Consider the following 18,558-nt stretch of genomic DNA (forward strand, 5'->3'; position numbering starts at 1 on the left):
CAGCTATCCATCCTGTGCTGCATATGAGAACTCACAAATGCCCTCAGACATGGAGTTTATGTATGCACCACCATACTGTTGAAAATTATAAGCACAAAGCATGGAATGTTTTCTGGTGTGATTGTAATCAAACAAGAGAGGGAAATACATGCATATCTACCTAGGATGCAAGGAGGGATATGGTGGAAGAATGCCAGGAGGGGAAGAATTTCACTGTCTTTTCACAGATGGAGGAGAATGTGGACAGGGTGGGCAGGTGGTGGGGTCTGTGTAGAGATGCACTAGTAGGAAGAAGATCCCCTGCATACTGGTGCTGGAGGTGCAAGGGTTCCTGCCATGGTATCATGCGGCTACAAATACAGAACGCTTCATGCCTAGCAAGATTGAAGGCAAACAACAACATGACTCTTGTTTTGGGTCCTGATGCTGACTCTGTCTGTGTCCTTGGGAAAGACATCTATGGCTCTATACTATGCTTACAAAATGTTACTGCTGCAACAAACTATCTTCTAGACAGAATTCCAATGCATGAAATTACAGAAAAAGTATAAATACAGACAGAGAAGAAAATTATGTAAGAATATCTCATCCATAATTTTGCCACTCACTATAAATATTGTATAGGATATTCTTTTTGATTTTCTACTTATCTGCACTTTAAAAATTAAAATAGCATATTAGTTCACAAAGTTTTATAATATGCTTTTACCATGGATATATCTTTCCATAACTGACTGGCAAATATTAGCTTCATACTGTTTACTAACTAGACTATATTTCTTTTTGTGCTGGTACTGGGACTTAAACTCAGGATTTCTTACTATTATTTGGCTTTTCTTGCTTGAGGTTGGTACTGTACCAGCTTGAATCACACTTCCACTTTCTGCATTTTGCCAGTTAATTGGAGCTAAGATTTCCACATACTTTCCAGCTCTGGCTGGCTTTGAATGGCAATCCTCAGGTCTCAGCCTCCTGAGTGGCTAAGATCATAGTTATGAGCCACCATGGCCCAACTCTGTACTATCCTTTTAGTAATCTTTCTTCTATTACAACACTTTGATGAACATCCTATTACATAAATTTTTGAGCTTATGTTCAGTTATTTATGAAATAATATCTTATAAGCATCTTTGTAAGATTAAAGTGTCTATGCTTAACTGTACAATGTTTAAAATAAATTTTTCAAAGCTTAATTATTTAGTTTAAGGTTGTACTATAATGAAGCTAAATTTTTGTTGATTTATATTATCATCAATGTAATAAAACATATTCTGATATTCAATATTACCTATTTTTAATTTGGGGCAAGCTGATGGCTCAAATACCATGAACATACGTGTAGTTCCTTCATTGTCTGTGGAGAATTGTTTCATTTTTATTAGTCATACATTTTGTGTTTGTGAGTTGTTGGATTTTCTTCTATGGTTTACTGTGTGTGTGTGTGTGTGTGTGTGTGTGTGTGTGTGTGTGTGTGTGCGTGTGTGTGTGTTGAAATAAGAAAATAAACTCTTTAGCATTCATCCTACAACAATGATATCTTTTCATTTGTCTTTGTTTTTGTGTTTCTCTCAGGCTCCCAAACAATAACAATAATAACACAACAAAAACACTAAACAAAAATATTATTTGGAGGAAATACTGTCAAATAAAGTGAGGAAAACAAGGAAGTATTAATAATCTCCTCTTTTAGCATTACACCCTCTAACACTAATGTGCTAACATTTTAATATTCTTATTATCAATAGTGGATTGTATTATATATTTTTGTGATATGTAGGGCTTTTTGGTCTAATGTTTGTGTGTGTCTTCTGAGAATACCTTGACTATTCTTAGAACATAGTGCTGAATGTGAAGTCTAAGAGTACACATACACTGGAATATTTGCTGTGTGCTGCTCAGCAGGCCTTTGGTGCCATCTGGAAGCTGCTCACAGGAAGTGGTCTCCATGTGGAGGGTTTGTGGGACTCTGCTGCCCCTTCACCTGAGCTCTTCTGCATGGAACTGGAGAAGGATCAGGGAGTGAGGAGAAGACTGTGACAAGAAGCTGTAGGAATGTGCCTTAGTGGTAGAGCACTTGTCTAGCCCGCATGAAGCCCTGGGTTCAATTCCTCAGTGCCATACACACAGAAAAAGCCAAAATGGTGCTGTGACTCAAGTGGTATAGTGCTAGCCTTGAGCACAGAGAGACTCAGGGACAAGGCCCAGGCCCTGAGTTCAAGCTTCAGGAATGGAGGAGGAAGAGGAGGAGGAGAGGGAAGAGGAGAAGAAGAAGGAAGAGGAGGAGGAGGAGGAGGAAGAGGAGGAGGAGGAGGAGGAGGAGGAGGAGGAAGAGAAGGAGGAGGAGGAGAATGAGGAAGAGGAAAAGGAGGAGGAAGGAAAGGAGGAGAAGGAAAAGGAGGAGGAGGAGAAGGAGGAGAAGGAGGAAGAGAAGGAGGAGGAGGAGGGGGAGGAGGAGGAGGAAGAAGAAGAAGAAGAAGAAGAAGAAGAAGAAGAAGAAGAAGAAGAAGAAGAAGAAGAAGAAGAAGAGGAGGAGGAGGAGGAGGAGGAGGAGGAGGAGGAGGAGGAGGAGGAGGAAGAAGAAGAAGAGAGGAGGAGGAAGAAGCAGCAGCAGAAGCCGCCATAGGTGGGGATCCTGGGAACTGGGAGTGGGGTCTCTCAGGCCTGAATGAAGGTGTGATCTCATGACTCTGCACATGATGCCTCTTTGGCTCTTCCACAGTCTGGAAGGATGGCAAGAAAGGAAGTTTCTCAGGCTGGTGTTGGGTGATGAACAAACATGAGATACCTAAAGAGCTCTTGGATGTTAAACAAGGGCAGTGTCCAAAATGAGAACTGTTCGGATTTTTATTTGTTTTATGAGAATTTCTGTGCTTAATTAACTAAGGTAAAATACACTTAATACAATTTACCAATTTCACTATTTTTAAATATACAGTTTACTTTTTTTTTGGTTTACATGTTTATGTGACCAATTTCCAAAACTGTTTTATCTTGCTCAACTGAAATATTATATCCATTAAATACCTGTTTATTCTTTCTTTCTGGCCCCTGGTAGGCATTCTTTGCTTTCTGATTTTATGATTTTACTTACTCTAAGTACCTAATATAAGTAGAATTATGCAGTATTTATCTTTTAATATCCAGTTAATATTTCAGTTAAGGTAAGGTCTTCAAAAGTTCATCTATGCTGAAGTATATATCAGAGTTCTTTCCTTTGTAGAGTTTAATAATATTCCATCCTATAGATGGGATTTTGTTTTATTTATACATTTATCCATCAATGAATCCAGGTTACTTTTAACTATTGGAAATAACAGTGCTATGAACAAGGCTGTACGAATAGAGGGCCTGCTTTCAGTTCCTTTGGATAACATACCCAGAAGAAGAATGCTGAGTCACCGGGTAATTCTATTACCATGTGAATCTGGGATAATTCTATTTTCAACTTCTGGAGGAAGCATCGTACTGTTTTCCATAATGGCTGCGTACTTTTATATTCTTAACAACTGTGCTTACATATTCCAAATTTCTAAACATATTTGCCAATACTTGTTATTACCCAGCTTTTAATTATTATTATTATTATTTTTTGGCCCCCTTCTCTTTCTGGCCCCGCTCGCTCCGGCCACCACTCGGTTGGGCTCAGCTCGCTTCTTTCGCTCTCTATCGCTTGTTGCAGTCTCGTCTCTGCCACTTTTCCGGTTTGGTTGTGTATGTGGGATACCGAGGAATCGAACCCGGGTCTTTGTGCATGCTAGGCAAGCACTTTAACCGCTAGGCCAAACTCCCGGGCCCCTTAATTATTATTTTTAATTGGTCCTCGCCCTTCTGATTCATGTGGAGCAACACCTCATTGTGGTTGTAATGTGTCTTTCTCTAAGCTAGCAAGATTCCTACAGAAGATTCAAAGTACCTCTGCTGGACAGCTAGACTCAGGGGCCAAAATGTGGGAGCTGAGCTCACTTCATACTTTTTTTTTTTTTTTTTCCAGTCCTGGGTTTGAGCTCAGGGCCTGAGCACTGTCCTTGGACTTTCTCAAGGCTAGAGATCTACCACTTGAGCCTCAGCACCACTTCTGGCTTTTTTTTTTCTATATATGTGTTACCTAGGAATTGAACCCGGGTCTTCGTGCATGCTAGGCAAGCACTCTACCACTAGGCCAAACTCCCGGCCCTTACTTCATAGTTTTGATGTTGGACAATATCTCCACAGAGCTCATGACTGTCATTTCTCTCTTACTCCTATCTCCCCTCTATTTTCCATTTCACCATTAAGGAGCATTGAAGTTATCTTTAAAGATAACAAAGCTAATAACTTTGTTCTAAAGATCCAAAGTCCTATACAAACAATTCATCAAGTGTGGACAAAAGGCCTATAGAACAGACAGGACTCTGAAATACAGCACCAGAAACATTATCAGCAGCTCACTCTAAATCTTTCTGTGATATTTATTTTACAATACTATAATCCACTCTGAGTCAGGCACTTATCAGTTTATCTATACCATGAGCCTGACCGTATGTCTCCATGTTCCTTCCTTTAAAGACTACAAATTCAGAAACCTCAGTTCCAACTGTCCAATTTTTGTACTTGCTAAGACAATAGTAACAGATTAAATAGGATGAACCAGGCAGCCATACTTCTTGTAAAGTTATCCCCAGAGATAAATGTACAATGTTGTTCTGGAGGCTGTGGTGGTGTTTGCAGTGTAACTAAGGTTGACAGACTGCCTGCATGTGGGTGGCTGTCTCCTTTCCAGCTGTGACCAGCTGAATTATATCACCTGTCCCATTTGATGTATTAGGATATGCCCAAGCTCAAGATGCATGTTGCTGCAATAGGGAAATTAATGTCCACCACTGGAAGCAATTAATAATGATTAGGAGCAAAACAGCAGGGTTAAATCTGTGCATTTAACAGAGTGTTCATACACTTTTATACTATATTTTAGCCTAGTTGCTTGAAAGTGGAAAAAAAATCTTTGGGGGACTAAACCAATTCTATCTTAATGAACGCATAAACTTAAATGAAATGTCAAAGTCACTTCAATGAGACATGCTTATTTATTATTTACTCAACCCTTCCTTCTTGGAGTTAGAGAAAAACGTAGCACAAAAAGTAGTATACTATAGTGACATATATTAAGTTTAAGTCTAGTAGTGAGGAGAACTCTTGACCATTAGAATCACTGCATTTAGTCCATGCATTGAGTGAGAAGTTTTGGTATCTTTTATCACAGAATTCTGTGGCTAATAAATTTAAAATTGGATACCAGCCAGATGCTGGTATGCTCGTAAGCCTAGCTACTCAGGAGGCTGAGATCTGAGGACTAAAGTTTGAAACCAGCCTGGATAGGAAAATCCATGAACTCATATCTCCAATCAACCAGCAAAAGTCTGGAAATAAAAGTGTGACTTTAGTGGTAGAGTGCCAGCCTGGAGTAAAAACACAAGAGTGTGAAGCCCTGACTTCAAGTCATTGTACTGGTCCCCCCAAAACTGAATAAAAATTGAATGGTTGGCAATAAATTGGTGCAGTATAGATTTATCATGCTCCATTTGATATAAAGCCAAATATTTGAAAGCTCACCTGAAACGAGATTTCCCCCCTCCCTACCTTCAGCAAACTATGTAAATAATGTAAGACTCTAAGACAGCAGAACTTGAAGAGTCCTGGAGGATTTGAATACACACTTAAGCTTACAGTTATATCACCTTGTGCTTGATTAGCACATAAGAAATGAAATGTTTACCCATTCAATATTTTATTTAAAATGTCATTAAACAGAATAAAACCCAACTGGCTACCAGTTGGACTTGCTAGCCCAGAGAAGATTCCATATCTGACTTAAGTGACAATGCAAATCATATTAAGAAAAATCTATAAAATAAAGACCAGAGTCCAAGAGACCCTGAATTAATCCCCCAACTATGAGCTTACTGTGGCCCCAAGGACATTGCAGTTCTGTAGGAATCTGAGTTCTGAGATATTCCAGCTCACCCAAGGATGATTCACACACCCATTCCCTGGTATCGGAGTCCCAAGAAGAGCTCTAGATGAATGATCTCAAAACAAATTCAGCTAAAAGTAGAAAACTCTAGCAATATTAGCCATTTGCCTCACTTAATCCAGACATCCAGATACTTAACACAGATAATATATGATTAAATTACTAATAACATCTATAAAGGCCAATCCTTCTTTTGGTTAAATAAAATACTTAATTTTTATAGTTTTGGTGGATTATGTAAATCTTAGACTATTGCTGGTCATCTTCTGCTGATCACAATACGAAAATAGTAGGAATATAAGGAGACTGAGCAATACAAACTTAATTCAATGTGTTATCTCCAGTAACTCTTGAAGCACACAGAAAACATTTATCTACTTTGAAAACCAAAAGCCAGTACTGGAAAATTTCAAATTATTGGTATGAGTCAAATCACATTCACAAACTATAATAAAATTAAACTTATAAACAGATTAGAAGGTGAAATTTCTAAAACTTGTATTTTAACAGGTAAAGGAATACAGTTTCTATACATGTCCCAGCTTTTTGGTTTTCATTTGGTTCAACTGTAAGTTTGTTGTTCAAAGGGGTTATGCCATTAGAATCCTTCTCTGTATATACTATAATTTAGTCAATTTGTGCATAGACATATGAAGCTGTATATGTTTTCATAGCCACTGTTTCTTTGAGACAGGGTTTTATGACAAAGCTAAAGATTGGCCAAGAACTCCCCTGCCTCTGCCTCCTTCACGTTAGGATTATAGGCATGGACTATCACCCTTATTCTCAGTATTATTCTTTAAGCCAATGTGATCATATTTTCCATTTAGTAAAGTAGGAACTTTTCTTGGCTTCACCAATCAGCTTTGCTACCATCAATATGTTCCTTTGAAAAATGGAACTAGAAGAATGTGGACGAGCAATCAAGACTCCTTGAGCAGTTTTTGGTTTGGGGGTGGGTGTTGAAATCTGTGGGACAGGGTTGGCCATCCTTGGATTGGGTGCTTGCTCTGTATCAGGCACGACTCTAATCACACTGGAACTGTTAGCTTGCTTTCCTTCTCCACATTTCCCAGCTGAGGAGGGCTGGTCGTGGGAGCTGTATATGGTAGAGCAGGGGTTGGATCCAGTGTTCTTTACCACATGCTATATTGCCCATGAGAACAGAAAATAGAACTGACACCTTGAGAAACCAGATTTGAGTGAAGCACAATGGCTTTTGAAATAGTATCCAGTGCTGAGGAATACAGTTAGAGCCCTCATGTGAGGACAGGACCACTAATCAGAAGAAAAACCATATTATACCAAGCTTTTATTGAATGTAGTTATGGCTCTGCTGGGCCCATACGTATGTTGACAGCCAGGCAAAGTCACAAGGAGTTGTAACTATGTACCATTGTATTTCTTTATAATTACCCAAAGGAAACTGCAAGACTTAGAGACCAAAGGCATGCTTTTTTTACGCTTCATATGCCAACCTAAATCAACCATAACTGTCCTAAGGGTTCCAAAGTGACCTCTTATTAAAATGATCTATAATTTTGATTAGTTTCTATTGCTCTCAGCAGAGGCCTAAGCCTGTGGACTTTGAGTTTGTGTGTTTTCTTGTTGCACAGTGGGTGGACTTCTCATTTGCTTGAGATGATTCTCTGGGGGAGAAAAATGTTGGGGTTTTAGGTCCAACATTATTTTCTCTTTTGGGTATCTGAGATGCAGGGTGTGGGTGCATGTGCGTGCTTGTCAGTAATGGAGCTTGAACTCAGAGCCTCATGCTCTTGTTTGGCTTTTTCTGCTTGAGGTTGGCACTCTATCACTGGAATCACAACTTTACTTCTGATCTTTGCTAGTTAATTGGTGAGAAAAGTCTCATGGACTATTCTGTCTGGGCTGGTTTTGAACTGCAGTCCTCAAATCTCATCCACCTGAGCATCTAGGATTGCAGATGCGAGCCACCAGCATCTGGCATTTTGCTTTGCTTTTATGACTGTTATTCTGGATTGCTGTGCAGGTACCTAGTGTAATTCACTTCCATCCATCTTCCCAAACTCAGATCCTGAGCAGACTGAGGTGAGGAGAGGGGTTCAGTGTTAAATGAAAATCGCTGTTATATATTAAACCTCACTCAATAGATAGGCTTAGGATCCTCTTTACACATTATCTCCTTTGGTAATATCTTCTGCTTTATTTTCTTTTGGTTCTGGAAATGGGACTCAGGCCTCAAGCATGCTAAGCATATGCTCTACCTTTGAGCTACATCCCCAGTCCAAATAATGGGTCATTTTGAATCTATTAAAGATGAAGGATGGGAGGTTCAAAAATCATCTACGATCACTGAAGGAGTTAGAATCTTCCTTGTCAAAGTAGTTGCTTGACATAAGGTTCATCACCATCTTACAAGTAACTACTTTAGTTAAGCCATATCCTGTTATATTGTTTTTCTAAGGGCTGGAGGCATGGCTCATGTGGTAAAGCTCTAGGTGAGTAAGAATTGTTTATCTAACAAGGTGGGCCAGTGTCCTGCTTTGGATTGGTCACTCAGATAAACTCTTTTTTTCTTTTTTCCCATTTTTTATTGTAATGTATAGAGGGGTTACAGTTATATTCATCAGATAGAAGGGGTTACAGTTATATTCATCAGATAGAAGGTACATTACTTCTCACACATTGATACCCCTTCTCATGTTTTTGTCCCCATTTCCCTCTCTCACCCCTCCCAATCATCTTATTTTCCCCCATTCCCTTTCCTATTTCAAATAATCATATATATACATATATATATAATATACCAGGTAACAAAGTCAGATACTGTAGCAATATGAGATTAACCAAAGGGCAACAAGAGAAGAGAAATAACATAGTACATTAAGAATAACAATCACTCAAGTTAAAGCTCGTGTTTCCATGTCCTGGAGATCCTGTCATTTAGCCTCATCCTATATGGCCTTATGTATCTAGGTTTTGAGCTATTATAATCCTCTGCTGGGAGTTTGTACTATTACTAATAAGGGAAACCACTGAGCCTGTGTTCCTTTGGGTTTGGCTTACTTCATTTAATATGATTTTTTTCCAAGTCTTTCCATTTCCCTGTAAATGGGGCTATGTCATTCTTTCCAATGGCAGCATAGAATTCCATTGTGTATAAATACCACATCTTCTTGATCCAATCATCTAGTCTTTAAACAGATAAACTTGTAATTTCTTTCAAACTAGCCAGTTATGAAAGACTGTGACCCTACATTCTGACCAATCAGAATAAAAATCAATAATATGTTCAGGATAAAATCTGTGTGAACTATCTAGCCTGGCACCTGCTTACTCCTGTCCATAGCACTTTCTGTCCTGCACCTCTGCCGAAGTTAACTTTGCTTTCCCAAGTTCTTTTTGGGTTAGAATACTTACCCCTAGAAGACTCCTCAAAATCTCAAATCATTTCCAACAGTCATGAAGGAAGGGCCAGAGCTGAGGCTTGATTCCCAGACAAACCTTTCTCCTTCCCACTGCATATGGTATCTAATGAAAATACTTATGAGGTATCGAAACTAAGAAGCCAATGTCAAGAACTCACACCAAAGTCAGAAAGTGTAGATCATGGTTCCATGTGCCTCAGGCAACTAAGGGTTGATCTCCTTTCAATACAAACATCTGATACTGAAGGCAAAAATGGTACTTTTTGTTTGTTTGTGTTTTGTCATTTTGTCTTTTATGACTGTTCAGAAGGGAAGAAAAACAAATAGCAGTGTCACCAAGTTTAGAGAAGTTTGGGCTACAAAGCCAATCTATACTAACATGAAAATCATTGCTTTAAAACAATTTCAGATTTCCATTTGAAAGTTGATTGAGATATGGGATTTGTTTCAATATCTTCATTGTATCATCAGCTCTATGGCCTTTACAAATAAGCAAATAAGAACTATAATATCACCATTCAAATGATTAAAAAGAAATAAAAGGATGGCAGCTGTTTATGTGGAATAACCCATAGAACACATCGAAAACAATTCCTATTTCTGCAACTGGAAATTGAAATTGATCATTACTGGCCATTAAATGTGTGTATGCTTTCTTTTTTCCAGAAGTTCCTAAATCTATTTAATTTCTATGTTGACAGAGATATTAGACAGCTGTTTGAAAATCTGTCTCTCTTTCCTGAGCTATGCACAGGAAATCTTTATGTTAAGCCACAAAATGTCAATGAGAGCTCTTCAGTGTGCTAATCATTGAGAGTGGGATTCGCAGCCTGGAAGTAATAACCCTAACTTCATTCTCCATGTCTTGATCATCCCATATGTCCGCCCTCCCCGGCCCAAAGACAAGGCTATGGAAAGCAACATCTTTCCAGTGCTATATACAATGCCAGCTTGGGTGATTAGAGTCAAAGGCAATGAGTTAGGAACTACGGTCTCTGTCAGTGGCTTCTGCAGTGACTCATATGCATCTTAGGGAAAGATTATCCATTTTCACCCCATGCTCTGCCCTACATATAGGATCCATCTTTGTGGAGCCTGTGGCTAACTACTGTGGGAACCATGTGTAAGAAAATAGACAACCCACTTCGTTCCTTCTGAGTTTTTCAAGTGGGGACCTATAAACTTGCTCACCAGCATTGTCCGCATTTCACTTAGTACCTTAAAAAAAAAGTCAGCAACCTCAAAGAAGAAAAAAAAATCTGTGTGTGGTGTGTGTGTGTGTGTTTACTGGTACATAAGCCACAGCTTTACTTCCAGCCTTTTGGTGGTTAATTGTAGATAAGCATCTCATAGACTTTCCTACTCAGGCTGGCTTTGAACAGTAATGCTCAAATCTCAGCCTCCTGAGTAACTAAGATTACAGGCGTGAGCCACCAGTGCCAGGTTTAACCATACAACTTCTTAACCAGTAACAAATAATCCTGTCCACAAAGAACATGTTTTATGACTTTTATTTATTTATTTATTTTTTTGCCAGTCCTGCGCTTGAGCTCTGGGCCTGAGCACTGTCCTTGGACTTTCTCAAGGCTAGAGCTCTACCACTTGAGCCTCAGCACCACTTCTGGCTTTTTTCTATGTATGTGGTACCGAGGAATCGAACCCGGGTCTTCATGCATGCTAGGCAAGCACTTTAACCACTAGGCCAAACTCCTGGCCCATGTTTTATGATTTTTAAAAGCTATGTAATTTTAGTTCAAGTCATATAGTAACATGCTGAAGAAATACTTTTCTATAAGCTAAATGTTCACTGTTAGCTTTTCAGGTTCATTCACTAGTTTAGAAGTAGAAACCTGGTGACTGGATGGGAAATGAGAAACTAGAGTGTAAGGATTTTCAAAATGGCTCTCCCAGTTATTTTGATTTGGCCATTCAATAAAAGTTATCCTCTGGGGGGAAAAATCTCACCAACCTATGTTAGGTCATCATTTTCAGACTAGATCTCACTATGAAGCATGAATCAACTGCTGGATTCTCGTGGGATAAGAGGTGACCTCAGATCTAGGTGGCTGTGTCTGGGAACACAAAGCATGCTGGGATGAAACCAAACAGCAAGAGCTAACCTTCTTCCTTCAGATGGAGTCAGGAGAGCTGTACTTTAATGAAAGCTGAGAGGACCATCAGGCAAGACAATCACAAAGGTAAGGAAAACCTACTGCAAATTAAGTCTGAACACCAAAGGTGAAAAATTACGCCTAGGAGACAGAGGGAAAGGTAAAATTAGTGGAAGGCATTTAGTACCCCAGCTGCATTGAAGAAGTGCGGCCTCTATTCTGTGAAAGAAGCTTTATAAGGCTTTTCCTGTTGGCCCACAGGGGGAGACAGGCAATTAAACACCCAATTTGGATGTGGGAGAAGATTTAAAATGCTCTCTGCTCACTTATTGAGTAAATACTAATTGAAAACCTTCCAGAATACAGTGATTGAAGTTCACAAATGGAAACATCACACTTGTTAATGTTTGTGCTTCTTGAAGAAACATAAAGACACATAGCTATGACAGAAATCTAGTGCGTTTTATGGATGTGGTAGTATACATAAAATATGGCAGGAGCTTGGGGAAAGGAAATTGAAAAAAAATAATTAAGCAAGAACCCATAAACCAAGTATTAAAAATATATTTGGAAACATAATAAGCATTATCCACCAATGATAGAAGTTAAACAAGTTGGACAACAGATTTTCTGTTACAAAATGTAATGAAAATATTAGCTCAGTATGATTAAAATGATAAAAATATGAAATATGTAATAAGATTTGACACTTGTAAGTAGCTGAGCTAGTCTCTTGACCACATTTCTTATGACCTATTCTCTGGTCTAGAAATGAAGAATTCCTGAGCAGGAAGAGGCACCAGAGAAGGTGGCTCACACCTGTAATTCTAGCTAATGTCAGGAGGCTGACATCTAAGGATCATAGTTCAAAGCCAGCCCACATAGGAAAGTCTGTGAGACTCTCTTTTTGTAAAGAAACACACTTTCTTAGGTAGGATTTCCTTCCATTAGTGGCACAGTTCTACATATTCACTCTCATAATGAACATCAGCTACAAAGCACTTAAAAATGGGAAAAAAACCCCAAACAACAAAACAAACCCCATACACACAACCACTGGATTCATACAAAGATGACTGAATGAAGGCTAGCAAGACTCAACTTAACAATATTTTTACCAAATCTGTTACATTTGATTATTGAGAGCCCCATACAAGGAGATGCCAAAGTAGCCAGACAACACACATTTGGATCTGTTTAAGGATGCTGACATTGATATTTAACAATTTGCTCACTCATCCAGGAATGGAAGATCAGTTACTACTGTACTTCAAATGTGTAATAACAAGCTGCCATAATAAGAAAATAAGGCTCCTCTACCCCTCACTCCAGGTATCTTTAGTTCACTTCCAAGGCATACACATCGTGAGTCTGTGAGACTTTTTTTCTTTAAGTCTGTGAGACTCAACCACAGTTAACCACCAAAAAGCCCCAAGTGGAACTGTGGCTCAAGAGGTAGAGTATCAGCCTTGAGAAGCCTTGCCTAAGGAAGAGCAGAAGAGCATTCAGGCTTTGCGCTCGAGCCTCAGTACTGTCACTTACAGATGAAAAACAAAATTTAAAGCCGGAGAATGAGCCAGATCGGTTATATCACAAAAGTAGGGGAAACAGGAGCAGATTTCTCTAGAGTACCCAGTGGTCTGCAGAGTTAAAACCTACAGTATTTGTGTGTACACGTGTGCACGTGTGTGTGTGTGTGTGTGTGTGTGTGTCTGTGTCTGTGTGTCTGTGTGCATGCCTGTGTATGTGTATGACTTTTTTCATTCTTTACTGGCAAGACTTTTTAAAGACTCAGACAAGACACCTGGTAGGCACCCAGGTTAATGCAGAAATTGTACTGAAGTCCAGATTTTGGAATTCAGCAACAGCTACCTTGTGATTTCATGGTGGTGTTTCCTTTCTTGTGGTTGGTTCATTGGTTGCTTTGTTGTTGTTGTTGTCTTTTAGACCAATATCACTGTGTAATCCAGGCTGATCCTCCTACTTCAGCCTCCCAAATACTGGGATTACAAAATGCTGTGTTGTGTTTTACAAAGATAATTCACTTTTTAATTTTACAGATTCTCTTTGATTTCTTGTTCTACAGCAAACTGTATAGCATGAACTAAGGCTATCTTTGAGCTTCATTTATGAATGTGGGATTACAGAGCCAGAGGAAATTAGACACATACTTTCAGCAGGAGCTCACTAAAAGTAAGGTGTTTTAAATTATAGAAACTCCATAAACCCAAGTTCCCTTCATTTATTTTTCTCCTGTTACTTACCTTACTCTGAGTATGAAGTAAGTTTTCCTTTGTATCCTGTAAAAGGGATCTACACTACTATGTTTTCTTTTTCTGTTACTACTGAGGTTTGAACCCAAGCCCTGCTCTTGCTAGGCAGGCTCTCTACATTTGGGCCATACTTCCATTCCCTTTTGATTTAGGTTCTTTTTCAGATGAAGTCTTACTTTTCACCTGGGACTGCCATCCTATATGTGCCACCAGGCCCAGGTTAGTTGGCTGAAATTGGTTCTCATTAACTTTTTGCACAGGCAGTCTTGAACTTTGATTCTCTTGACCTCCATCTTCCTAGTAGGCATGAGCCATTATGTCTGGTTTTAATCTAGTCTCTCCTTTACCTTGAGCCATGATAAAGGGCAATTTGTTTGACCTCACCAGTGAAATAGGTAACATGTCCTGGAGAGCTCACTAGACTGTCGTATAGAATAAGTAATCTATATGCAAATACCTTGTTGATGACAATATCATACTATCTATGCAATGTCAAAGAAACTCCCTTAATGAGATGTCTTCTCAGCACATGTCCACCTTCTCTTGTAAAATATCAGAGATGGTTAGGCAAGCTCCTAAGGTTATTTAATTATTGGATGATATTCTGGTAACAGAAATTAATTACACAGTCAGTGTGGAGTACCCTGTGTTGTTAATGACAACCCCCAACAGAACAGAGGACATGGGTGAGTCCGTGGAAAGCCAAGCCAATTGTGACAGCAGCAAGAGCAGCAAGGACGAGCAGCCCCCCCCCCCGATTTCCCCCCTCCATCTGTAATTAGCAGATGACATAGGGGCCATAAACACAGTTCCTGTACCTCAATCAGGTGGGCTGGGAGATAACAAGGGTGAGACAGAGCTGTTGTTTAATGACTCTACTAAGGGAATTTGGCAAATAAGTCTGTCACTGTTCTTAATGATAGGTACTGGAGACTCATGCCTGTCATTCTAGCTATTTAGGAGACTGAGATCTGAGAATCATGGTTTGAAGTGAGTTTAAGCAAAAGGGTTCATGAGACTCTTATCTATAATTAGCTACCATAAAGCTGCAAGTGGATCTGTGGCTCAGGTGGTAGAGCGCCAGTCTTGAGAGAAAAAGTCAAGCAAGAACATGCGGTTCAAGCTCAGGTCCAAATACACACACACACACACACACACACACACACACACACACACACACACACAAATGTGCTTAATGGCAGCTCAGTGCAGTTGGTTTTCATCAGGAATGATACACTGAGCTGGGTTTACTTGGCTGTGCCAGCTTTAATGCCACCCAAAAGCCATGGTCAGACAATGCCCTCACTGACTTCCCAGGATGACAGACATGAGTGGCTTCAGGCTTCATTGTGACTTGAAACATGCTGATCTTCAGCATTCTGATCTTCACATGAAGTTTATTTTCTCTCTGAGAAGAATTGCAATTGTTGTTGTTGTCTGTCATGGGGCTTGAATTCAAGGCCCTGTCCTTGAGCTTCATTTGCTTAAGACTAGCACTCTACCACTTTGAGCCTTAGCTTCACTGCTGCTTTTCTGGTGGTTAACGGAAGGTAATCGTTTCACAGACTTTCCTCCTCAGGCTAGCTTTGAACCTTTATTATTGGCTCAGCTTCTAGAGTAGCTAATATCACAGGCATGAATCTCCAGCTACCTACCTAAGAATTGCAGTTTCTCAGAAGGTCACTTTTCATTGCTTTTCACATGTAACATAAAGCTGTAGAGTAAAAGCCAAAGGCCCACATAACCAGTGCAGCCATCAGAGACCAGCAAGCAATCATGGTTTCCTCGAGGTCTGATTCTGCAGACCTAGGCCAGGCACTTCTCACTCTCTTCTGCTAATGGCAGCTTGCTTTTGTAGCACTCAGGCATCAGCAGGCCACCTCCCTGTGGGGGCCCTGGGCCTATTCTCTCCACATTAAAATCAGAGGACTATCGACATATGAGTAGATAAACAAAACGTGCTCTCTCTTGACCATCCATATTACTCAGCCTTCAAAGGGAATGGAATGCTGATGAACCTTGGAAACTTGACTCTAAGGGAAATAAGCCAGACAACAATGCATTGCAATATACAATGCTACAGTCGTGCCTAGACTAGGCAAATTCATAGAGAAAACAGGTTACCATAGGCAGGGAGATAGAGGCAAGGATCTACTGTTTCTGTGGGGGAAGATAAACATCTAGCTAGGTGGGGTTAGTTCACATGGCTTGTAATAGTTTCAGTAGCTTGTAATCCTAACTACTCAACAGACTGAGATCTAAGGACTGAGGTTCAAAGCCAGCCTAAGCAAGAAAATCCAAGAAACTCTATCTCCAAGTAGCCAATAAAAGGCTGGAAGCAGAGCTCAAGTGATAGAGCACCAATGTTGAGGTAAAAAGAACAGCTTCTAAGCTCTGAGTTCAAGTCCCAGTACTGGCCCAAATAAAAGAAAAGGAAATATTGTAAGGCTGATGTTGGCAATGGCTAGGACACAAGGCATATGAACTTACTGACTTGTCTATTGTTAAGTGGTTAAACTAGTATTTTTCATGTCATGTATATTTTATCACAACAAAAAGATATTGTTCTAAATCTAAGATGAATAAATAAATTGATAAGTAAGAACAGAGGAGCCCCCATACATTTGAAGAGCATGTGCTGGTATAAGCATCTCTTCAGTTCATTGCTTCACCCCTTTCCTTAAACTTGACATAGTCATAAACCTTTAAGCAGGAGAAAGTTGGGCCATGGCAAGAATAAATGGTTTGGAATGGTAGTGTTTTTGTATTCAACAGAGGAAATCAGTTTTCTTCTCCCCATCCTCTAAGTGCCAATTCTGCAGCTTGAACCCCAGGCTTGGATGCTATCTCTGAGCTTATATGCTCAAGCCTGGTGCTCTACCAAGTTAAGCTACAGCTCCACTTCCAGCTTTTGGGTGTTAATTGGAGATAAAAGTCTCATGGACTTTCCTGCAGGAGTTGGCTTCAAGCCTTGATCCTCAGATCTCAGCTTCATAGGGTGAGCCACTGATGCCTGGTTATGAGAGCAATTTTCACGGATTGGCTATTCCAGTATTAAAAGTGGCTGACAGGTAGTGTTAAAGACCTGGTTAAAATCCCTCTAATGTGCTGGCATAATTGGCTCAGGACCAAAATCCCAGCAACTCAGGAGGCTGAGATCTGAAGATCAGCCTGGAGCCAGCCCTGGGCAGCCAAATCTGTGAGTCTTATCTCTAATTAGCCACCAAAACCTCAGAAATGGGGTTGTGGCTCCACTGGTAGAGTGCCAACCTTGAGTAAAAAAACCAAGCAAGATCTACAAGGCCCTGAGCTCAAACCCCCAGTAGTGCCAAACACACACACACATACACACACACACACACACACACACACACACACACACACACACACGCACACACACACACAATCTCTCTAATGTGTCTGCTAATCATTTGAGCTGCTAACACATAACAGGAATTCAGACACACAGTTACACTAAAATCTTTCCCGCCTGCCTACCTCTCATGCAGATTCCACAGGAAATGCGCTACAGACAATAAAATCTAAGCGGGTGGCAGTGGGGCTGGGGGGGGGGTGAGAGTTGGGGGGGCTTACTACCCAGCTTCATTAAAACCCAACGATGGCGGCCACTGCCGTGTAAAAGGGAAAACAACAAGTTTACAGTTACTCATTTCCCATGGTAAACAGATTGCTTATTTTAATTTTGAAAATAAAGCGATAGAGGCTATGTAGGTCTGTAAATAAGAGTGTGCATCTCAATTTTGCTGCAAATGCTTAAGTGGTTTACATCTGTTTCCTCCCAGTTGTATTTCTCAAACATGAATTTCCATTTTAAAAAGAGTCGTAAAATCACTACTGTTTCTCTGTGGATCTATTAGCAATAAAATAGCCTACAGAGGTTTGCACAGCCATGGAAAATGTACGGTGATAATAGGCTGTCCTGCTGTTCCATGGCTTATGCAAACTTTACATTTATCACTGCAGAACCATCTATCCGCAGGGTGATAGCACAACAAACAACTGAATAAAAAGGACCAAGAGAAGGAAGATGAGACTGAAATCTCTGTGTACACATCATTAATCAGACAAGATGAATTTTCCAACTTGGAAGGGTGCTTCCTCAGAGCCAGTGGAGAGAAGTAGCAGGAAGAAGGGATAAAGTGTCAGGCTGCTAGCAAACTGCAGGGTACAACTTCCCATGAAAATTCGTCTCCAACCAACAAAAGCATTAGCTCTTCTCATTTGCATGCTGAGCAAAGCTCTCCTCTTGTGTTTGGGTTTTAAAGGATCAAGCTGGTCATCTGGCGAAAGCTTTTGAGTCCAGCAAGACAATACAACCCTTGTTTCACTGTGTTAAGGCAAAGGACTCAACATACTCCATTACCTTCTAAATCCTCCACAGGTAAGGCAGACATGTTCATCAAGTGCCAAAGTCTTTATTTTGAAGGGAACTGTAGGTTCATACATCATCCCCTGTTTCTATCCCTGCAGAACTATGACACATCCATCGGAGATAGTAGTGGTTGTTTCTGAGTCTAAATTAATGCATCATAAATGTAGAATGAGTCAAGTGCTGGTGGCTCACACTTGTAATTTTAGCTACTCAGGAGGCTGATTAGAAGGCTGGGATCTGAGGATCAAGGTTTGAAGCCAGCCCAGGCAGGAACGTCTGTCATCTCCAATCAGGAAAAAAAAAAGCTCAAATGTAGAGTGCTAGCCTTGAGCAAAAAAAAAATGCACAGAGATAGTGCCCAGGT

The 18,558-nt window shown here is 40.1% G+C and overlaps 1 long non-coding RNA gene across 4 annotated transcripts in view; it reads left to right on the forward strand.

The window, feature by feature from the left end:
• Positions 1 to 18,558, forward strand: part of LOC150063102 (uncharacterized) — a 38,605-nt gene continuing 20,047 nt past the window's right edge. For 2 of the 4 annotated variants that reach the window (XR_016535397.1, XR_016535395.1), the window contains exons 1-4: positions 1 to 60; positions 11,551 to 11,615; positions 13,615 to 13,721; positions 17,786 to 18,203. This is a non-coding gene — a long non-coding RNA (uncharacterized LOC150063102). The remainder of the gene's footprint in view (positions 61 to 11,550; positions 11,616 to 13,614; positions 13,722 to 17,785; positions 18,204 to 18,558) is intronic. The other 2 variants (XR_016535398.1, XR_016535396.1) reach the window with 2 other exon arrangements.

The sequence above is a fragment of the Megascapheus bottae genome, chromosome 5 (assembly GCF_031878675.1).
Source record: "Megascapheus bottae isolate mThoBot1 chromosome 5, mThoBot2.hap1, whole genome shotgun sequence".
Lineage (NCBI taxonomy): Eukaryota > Metazoa > Chordata > Mammalia > Rodentia > Geomyidae > Megascapheus > Megascapheus bottae.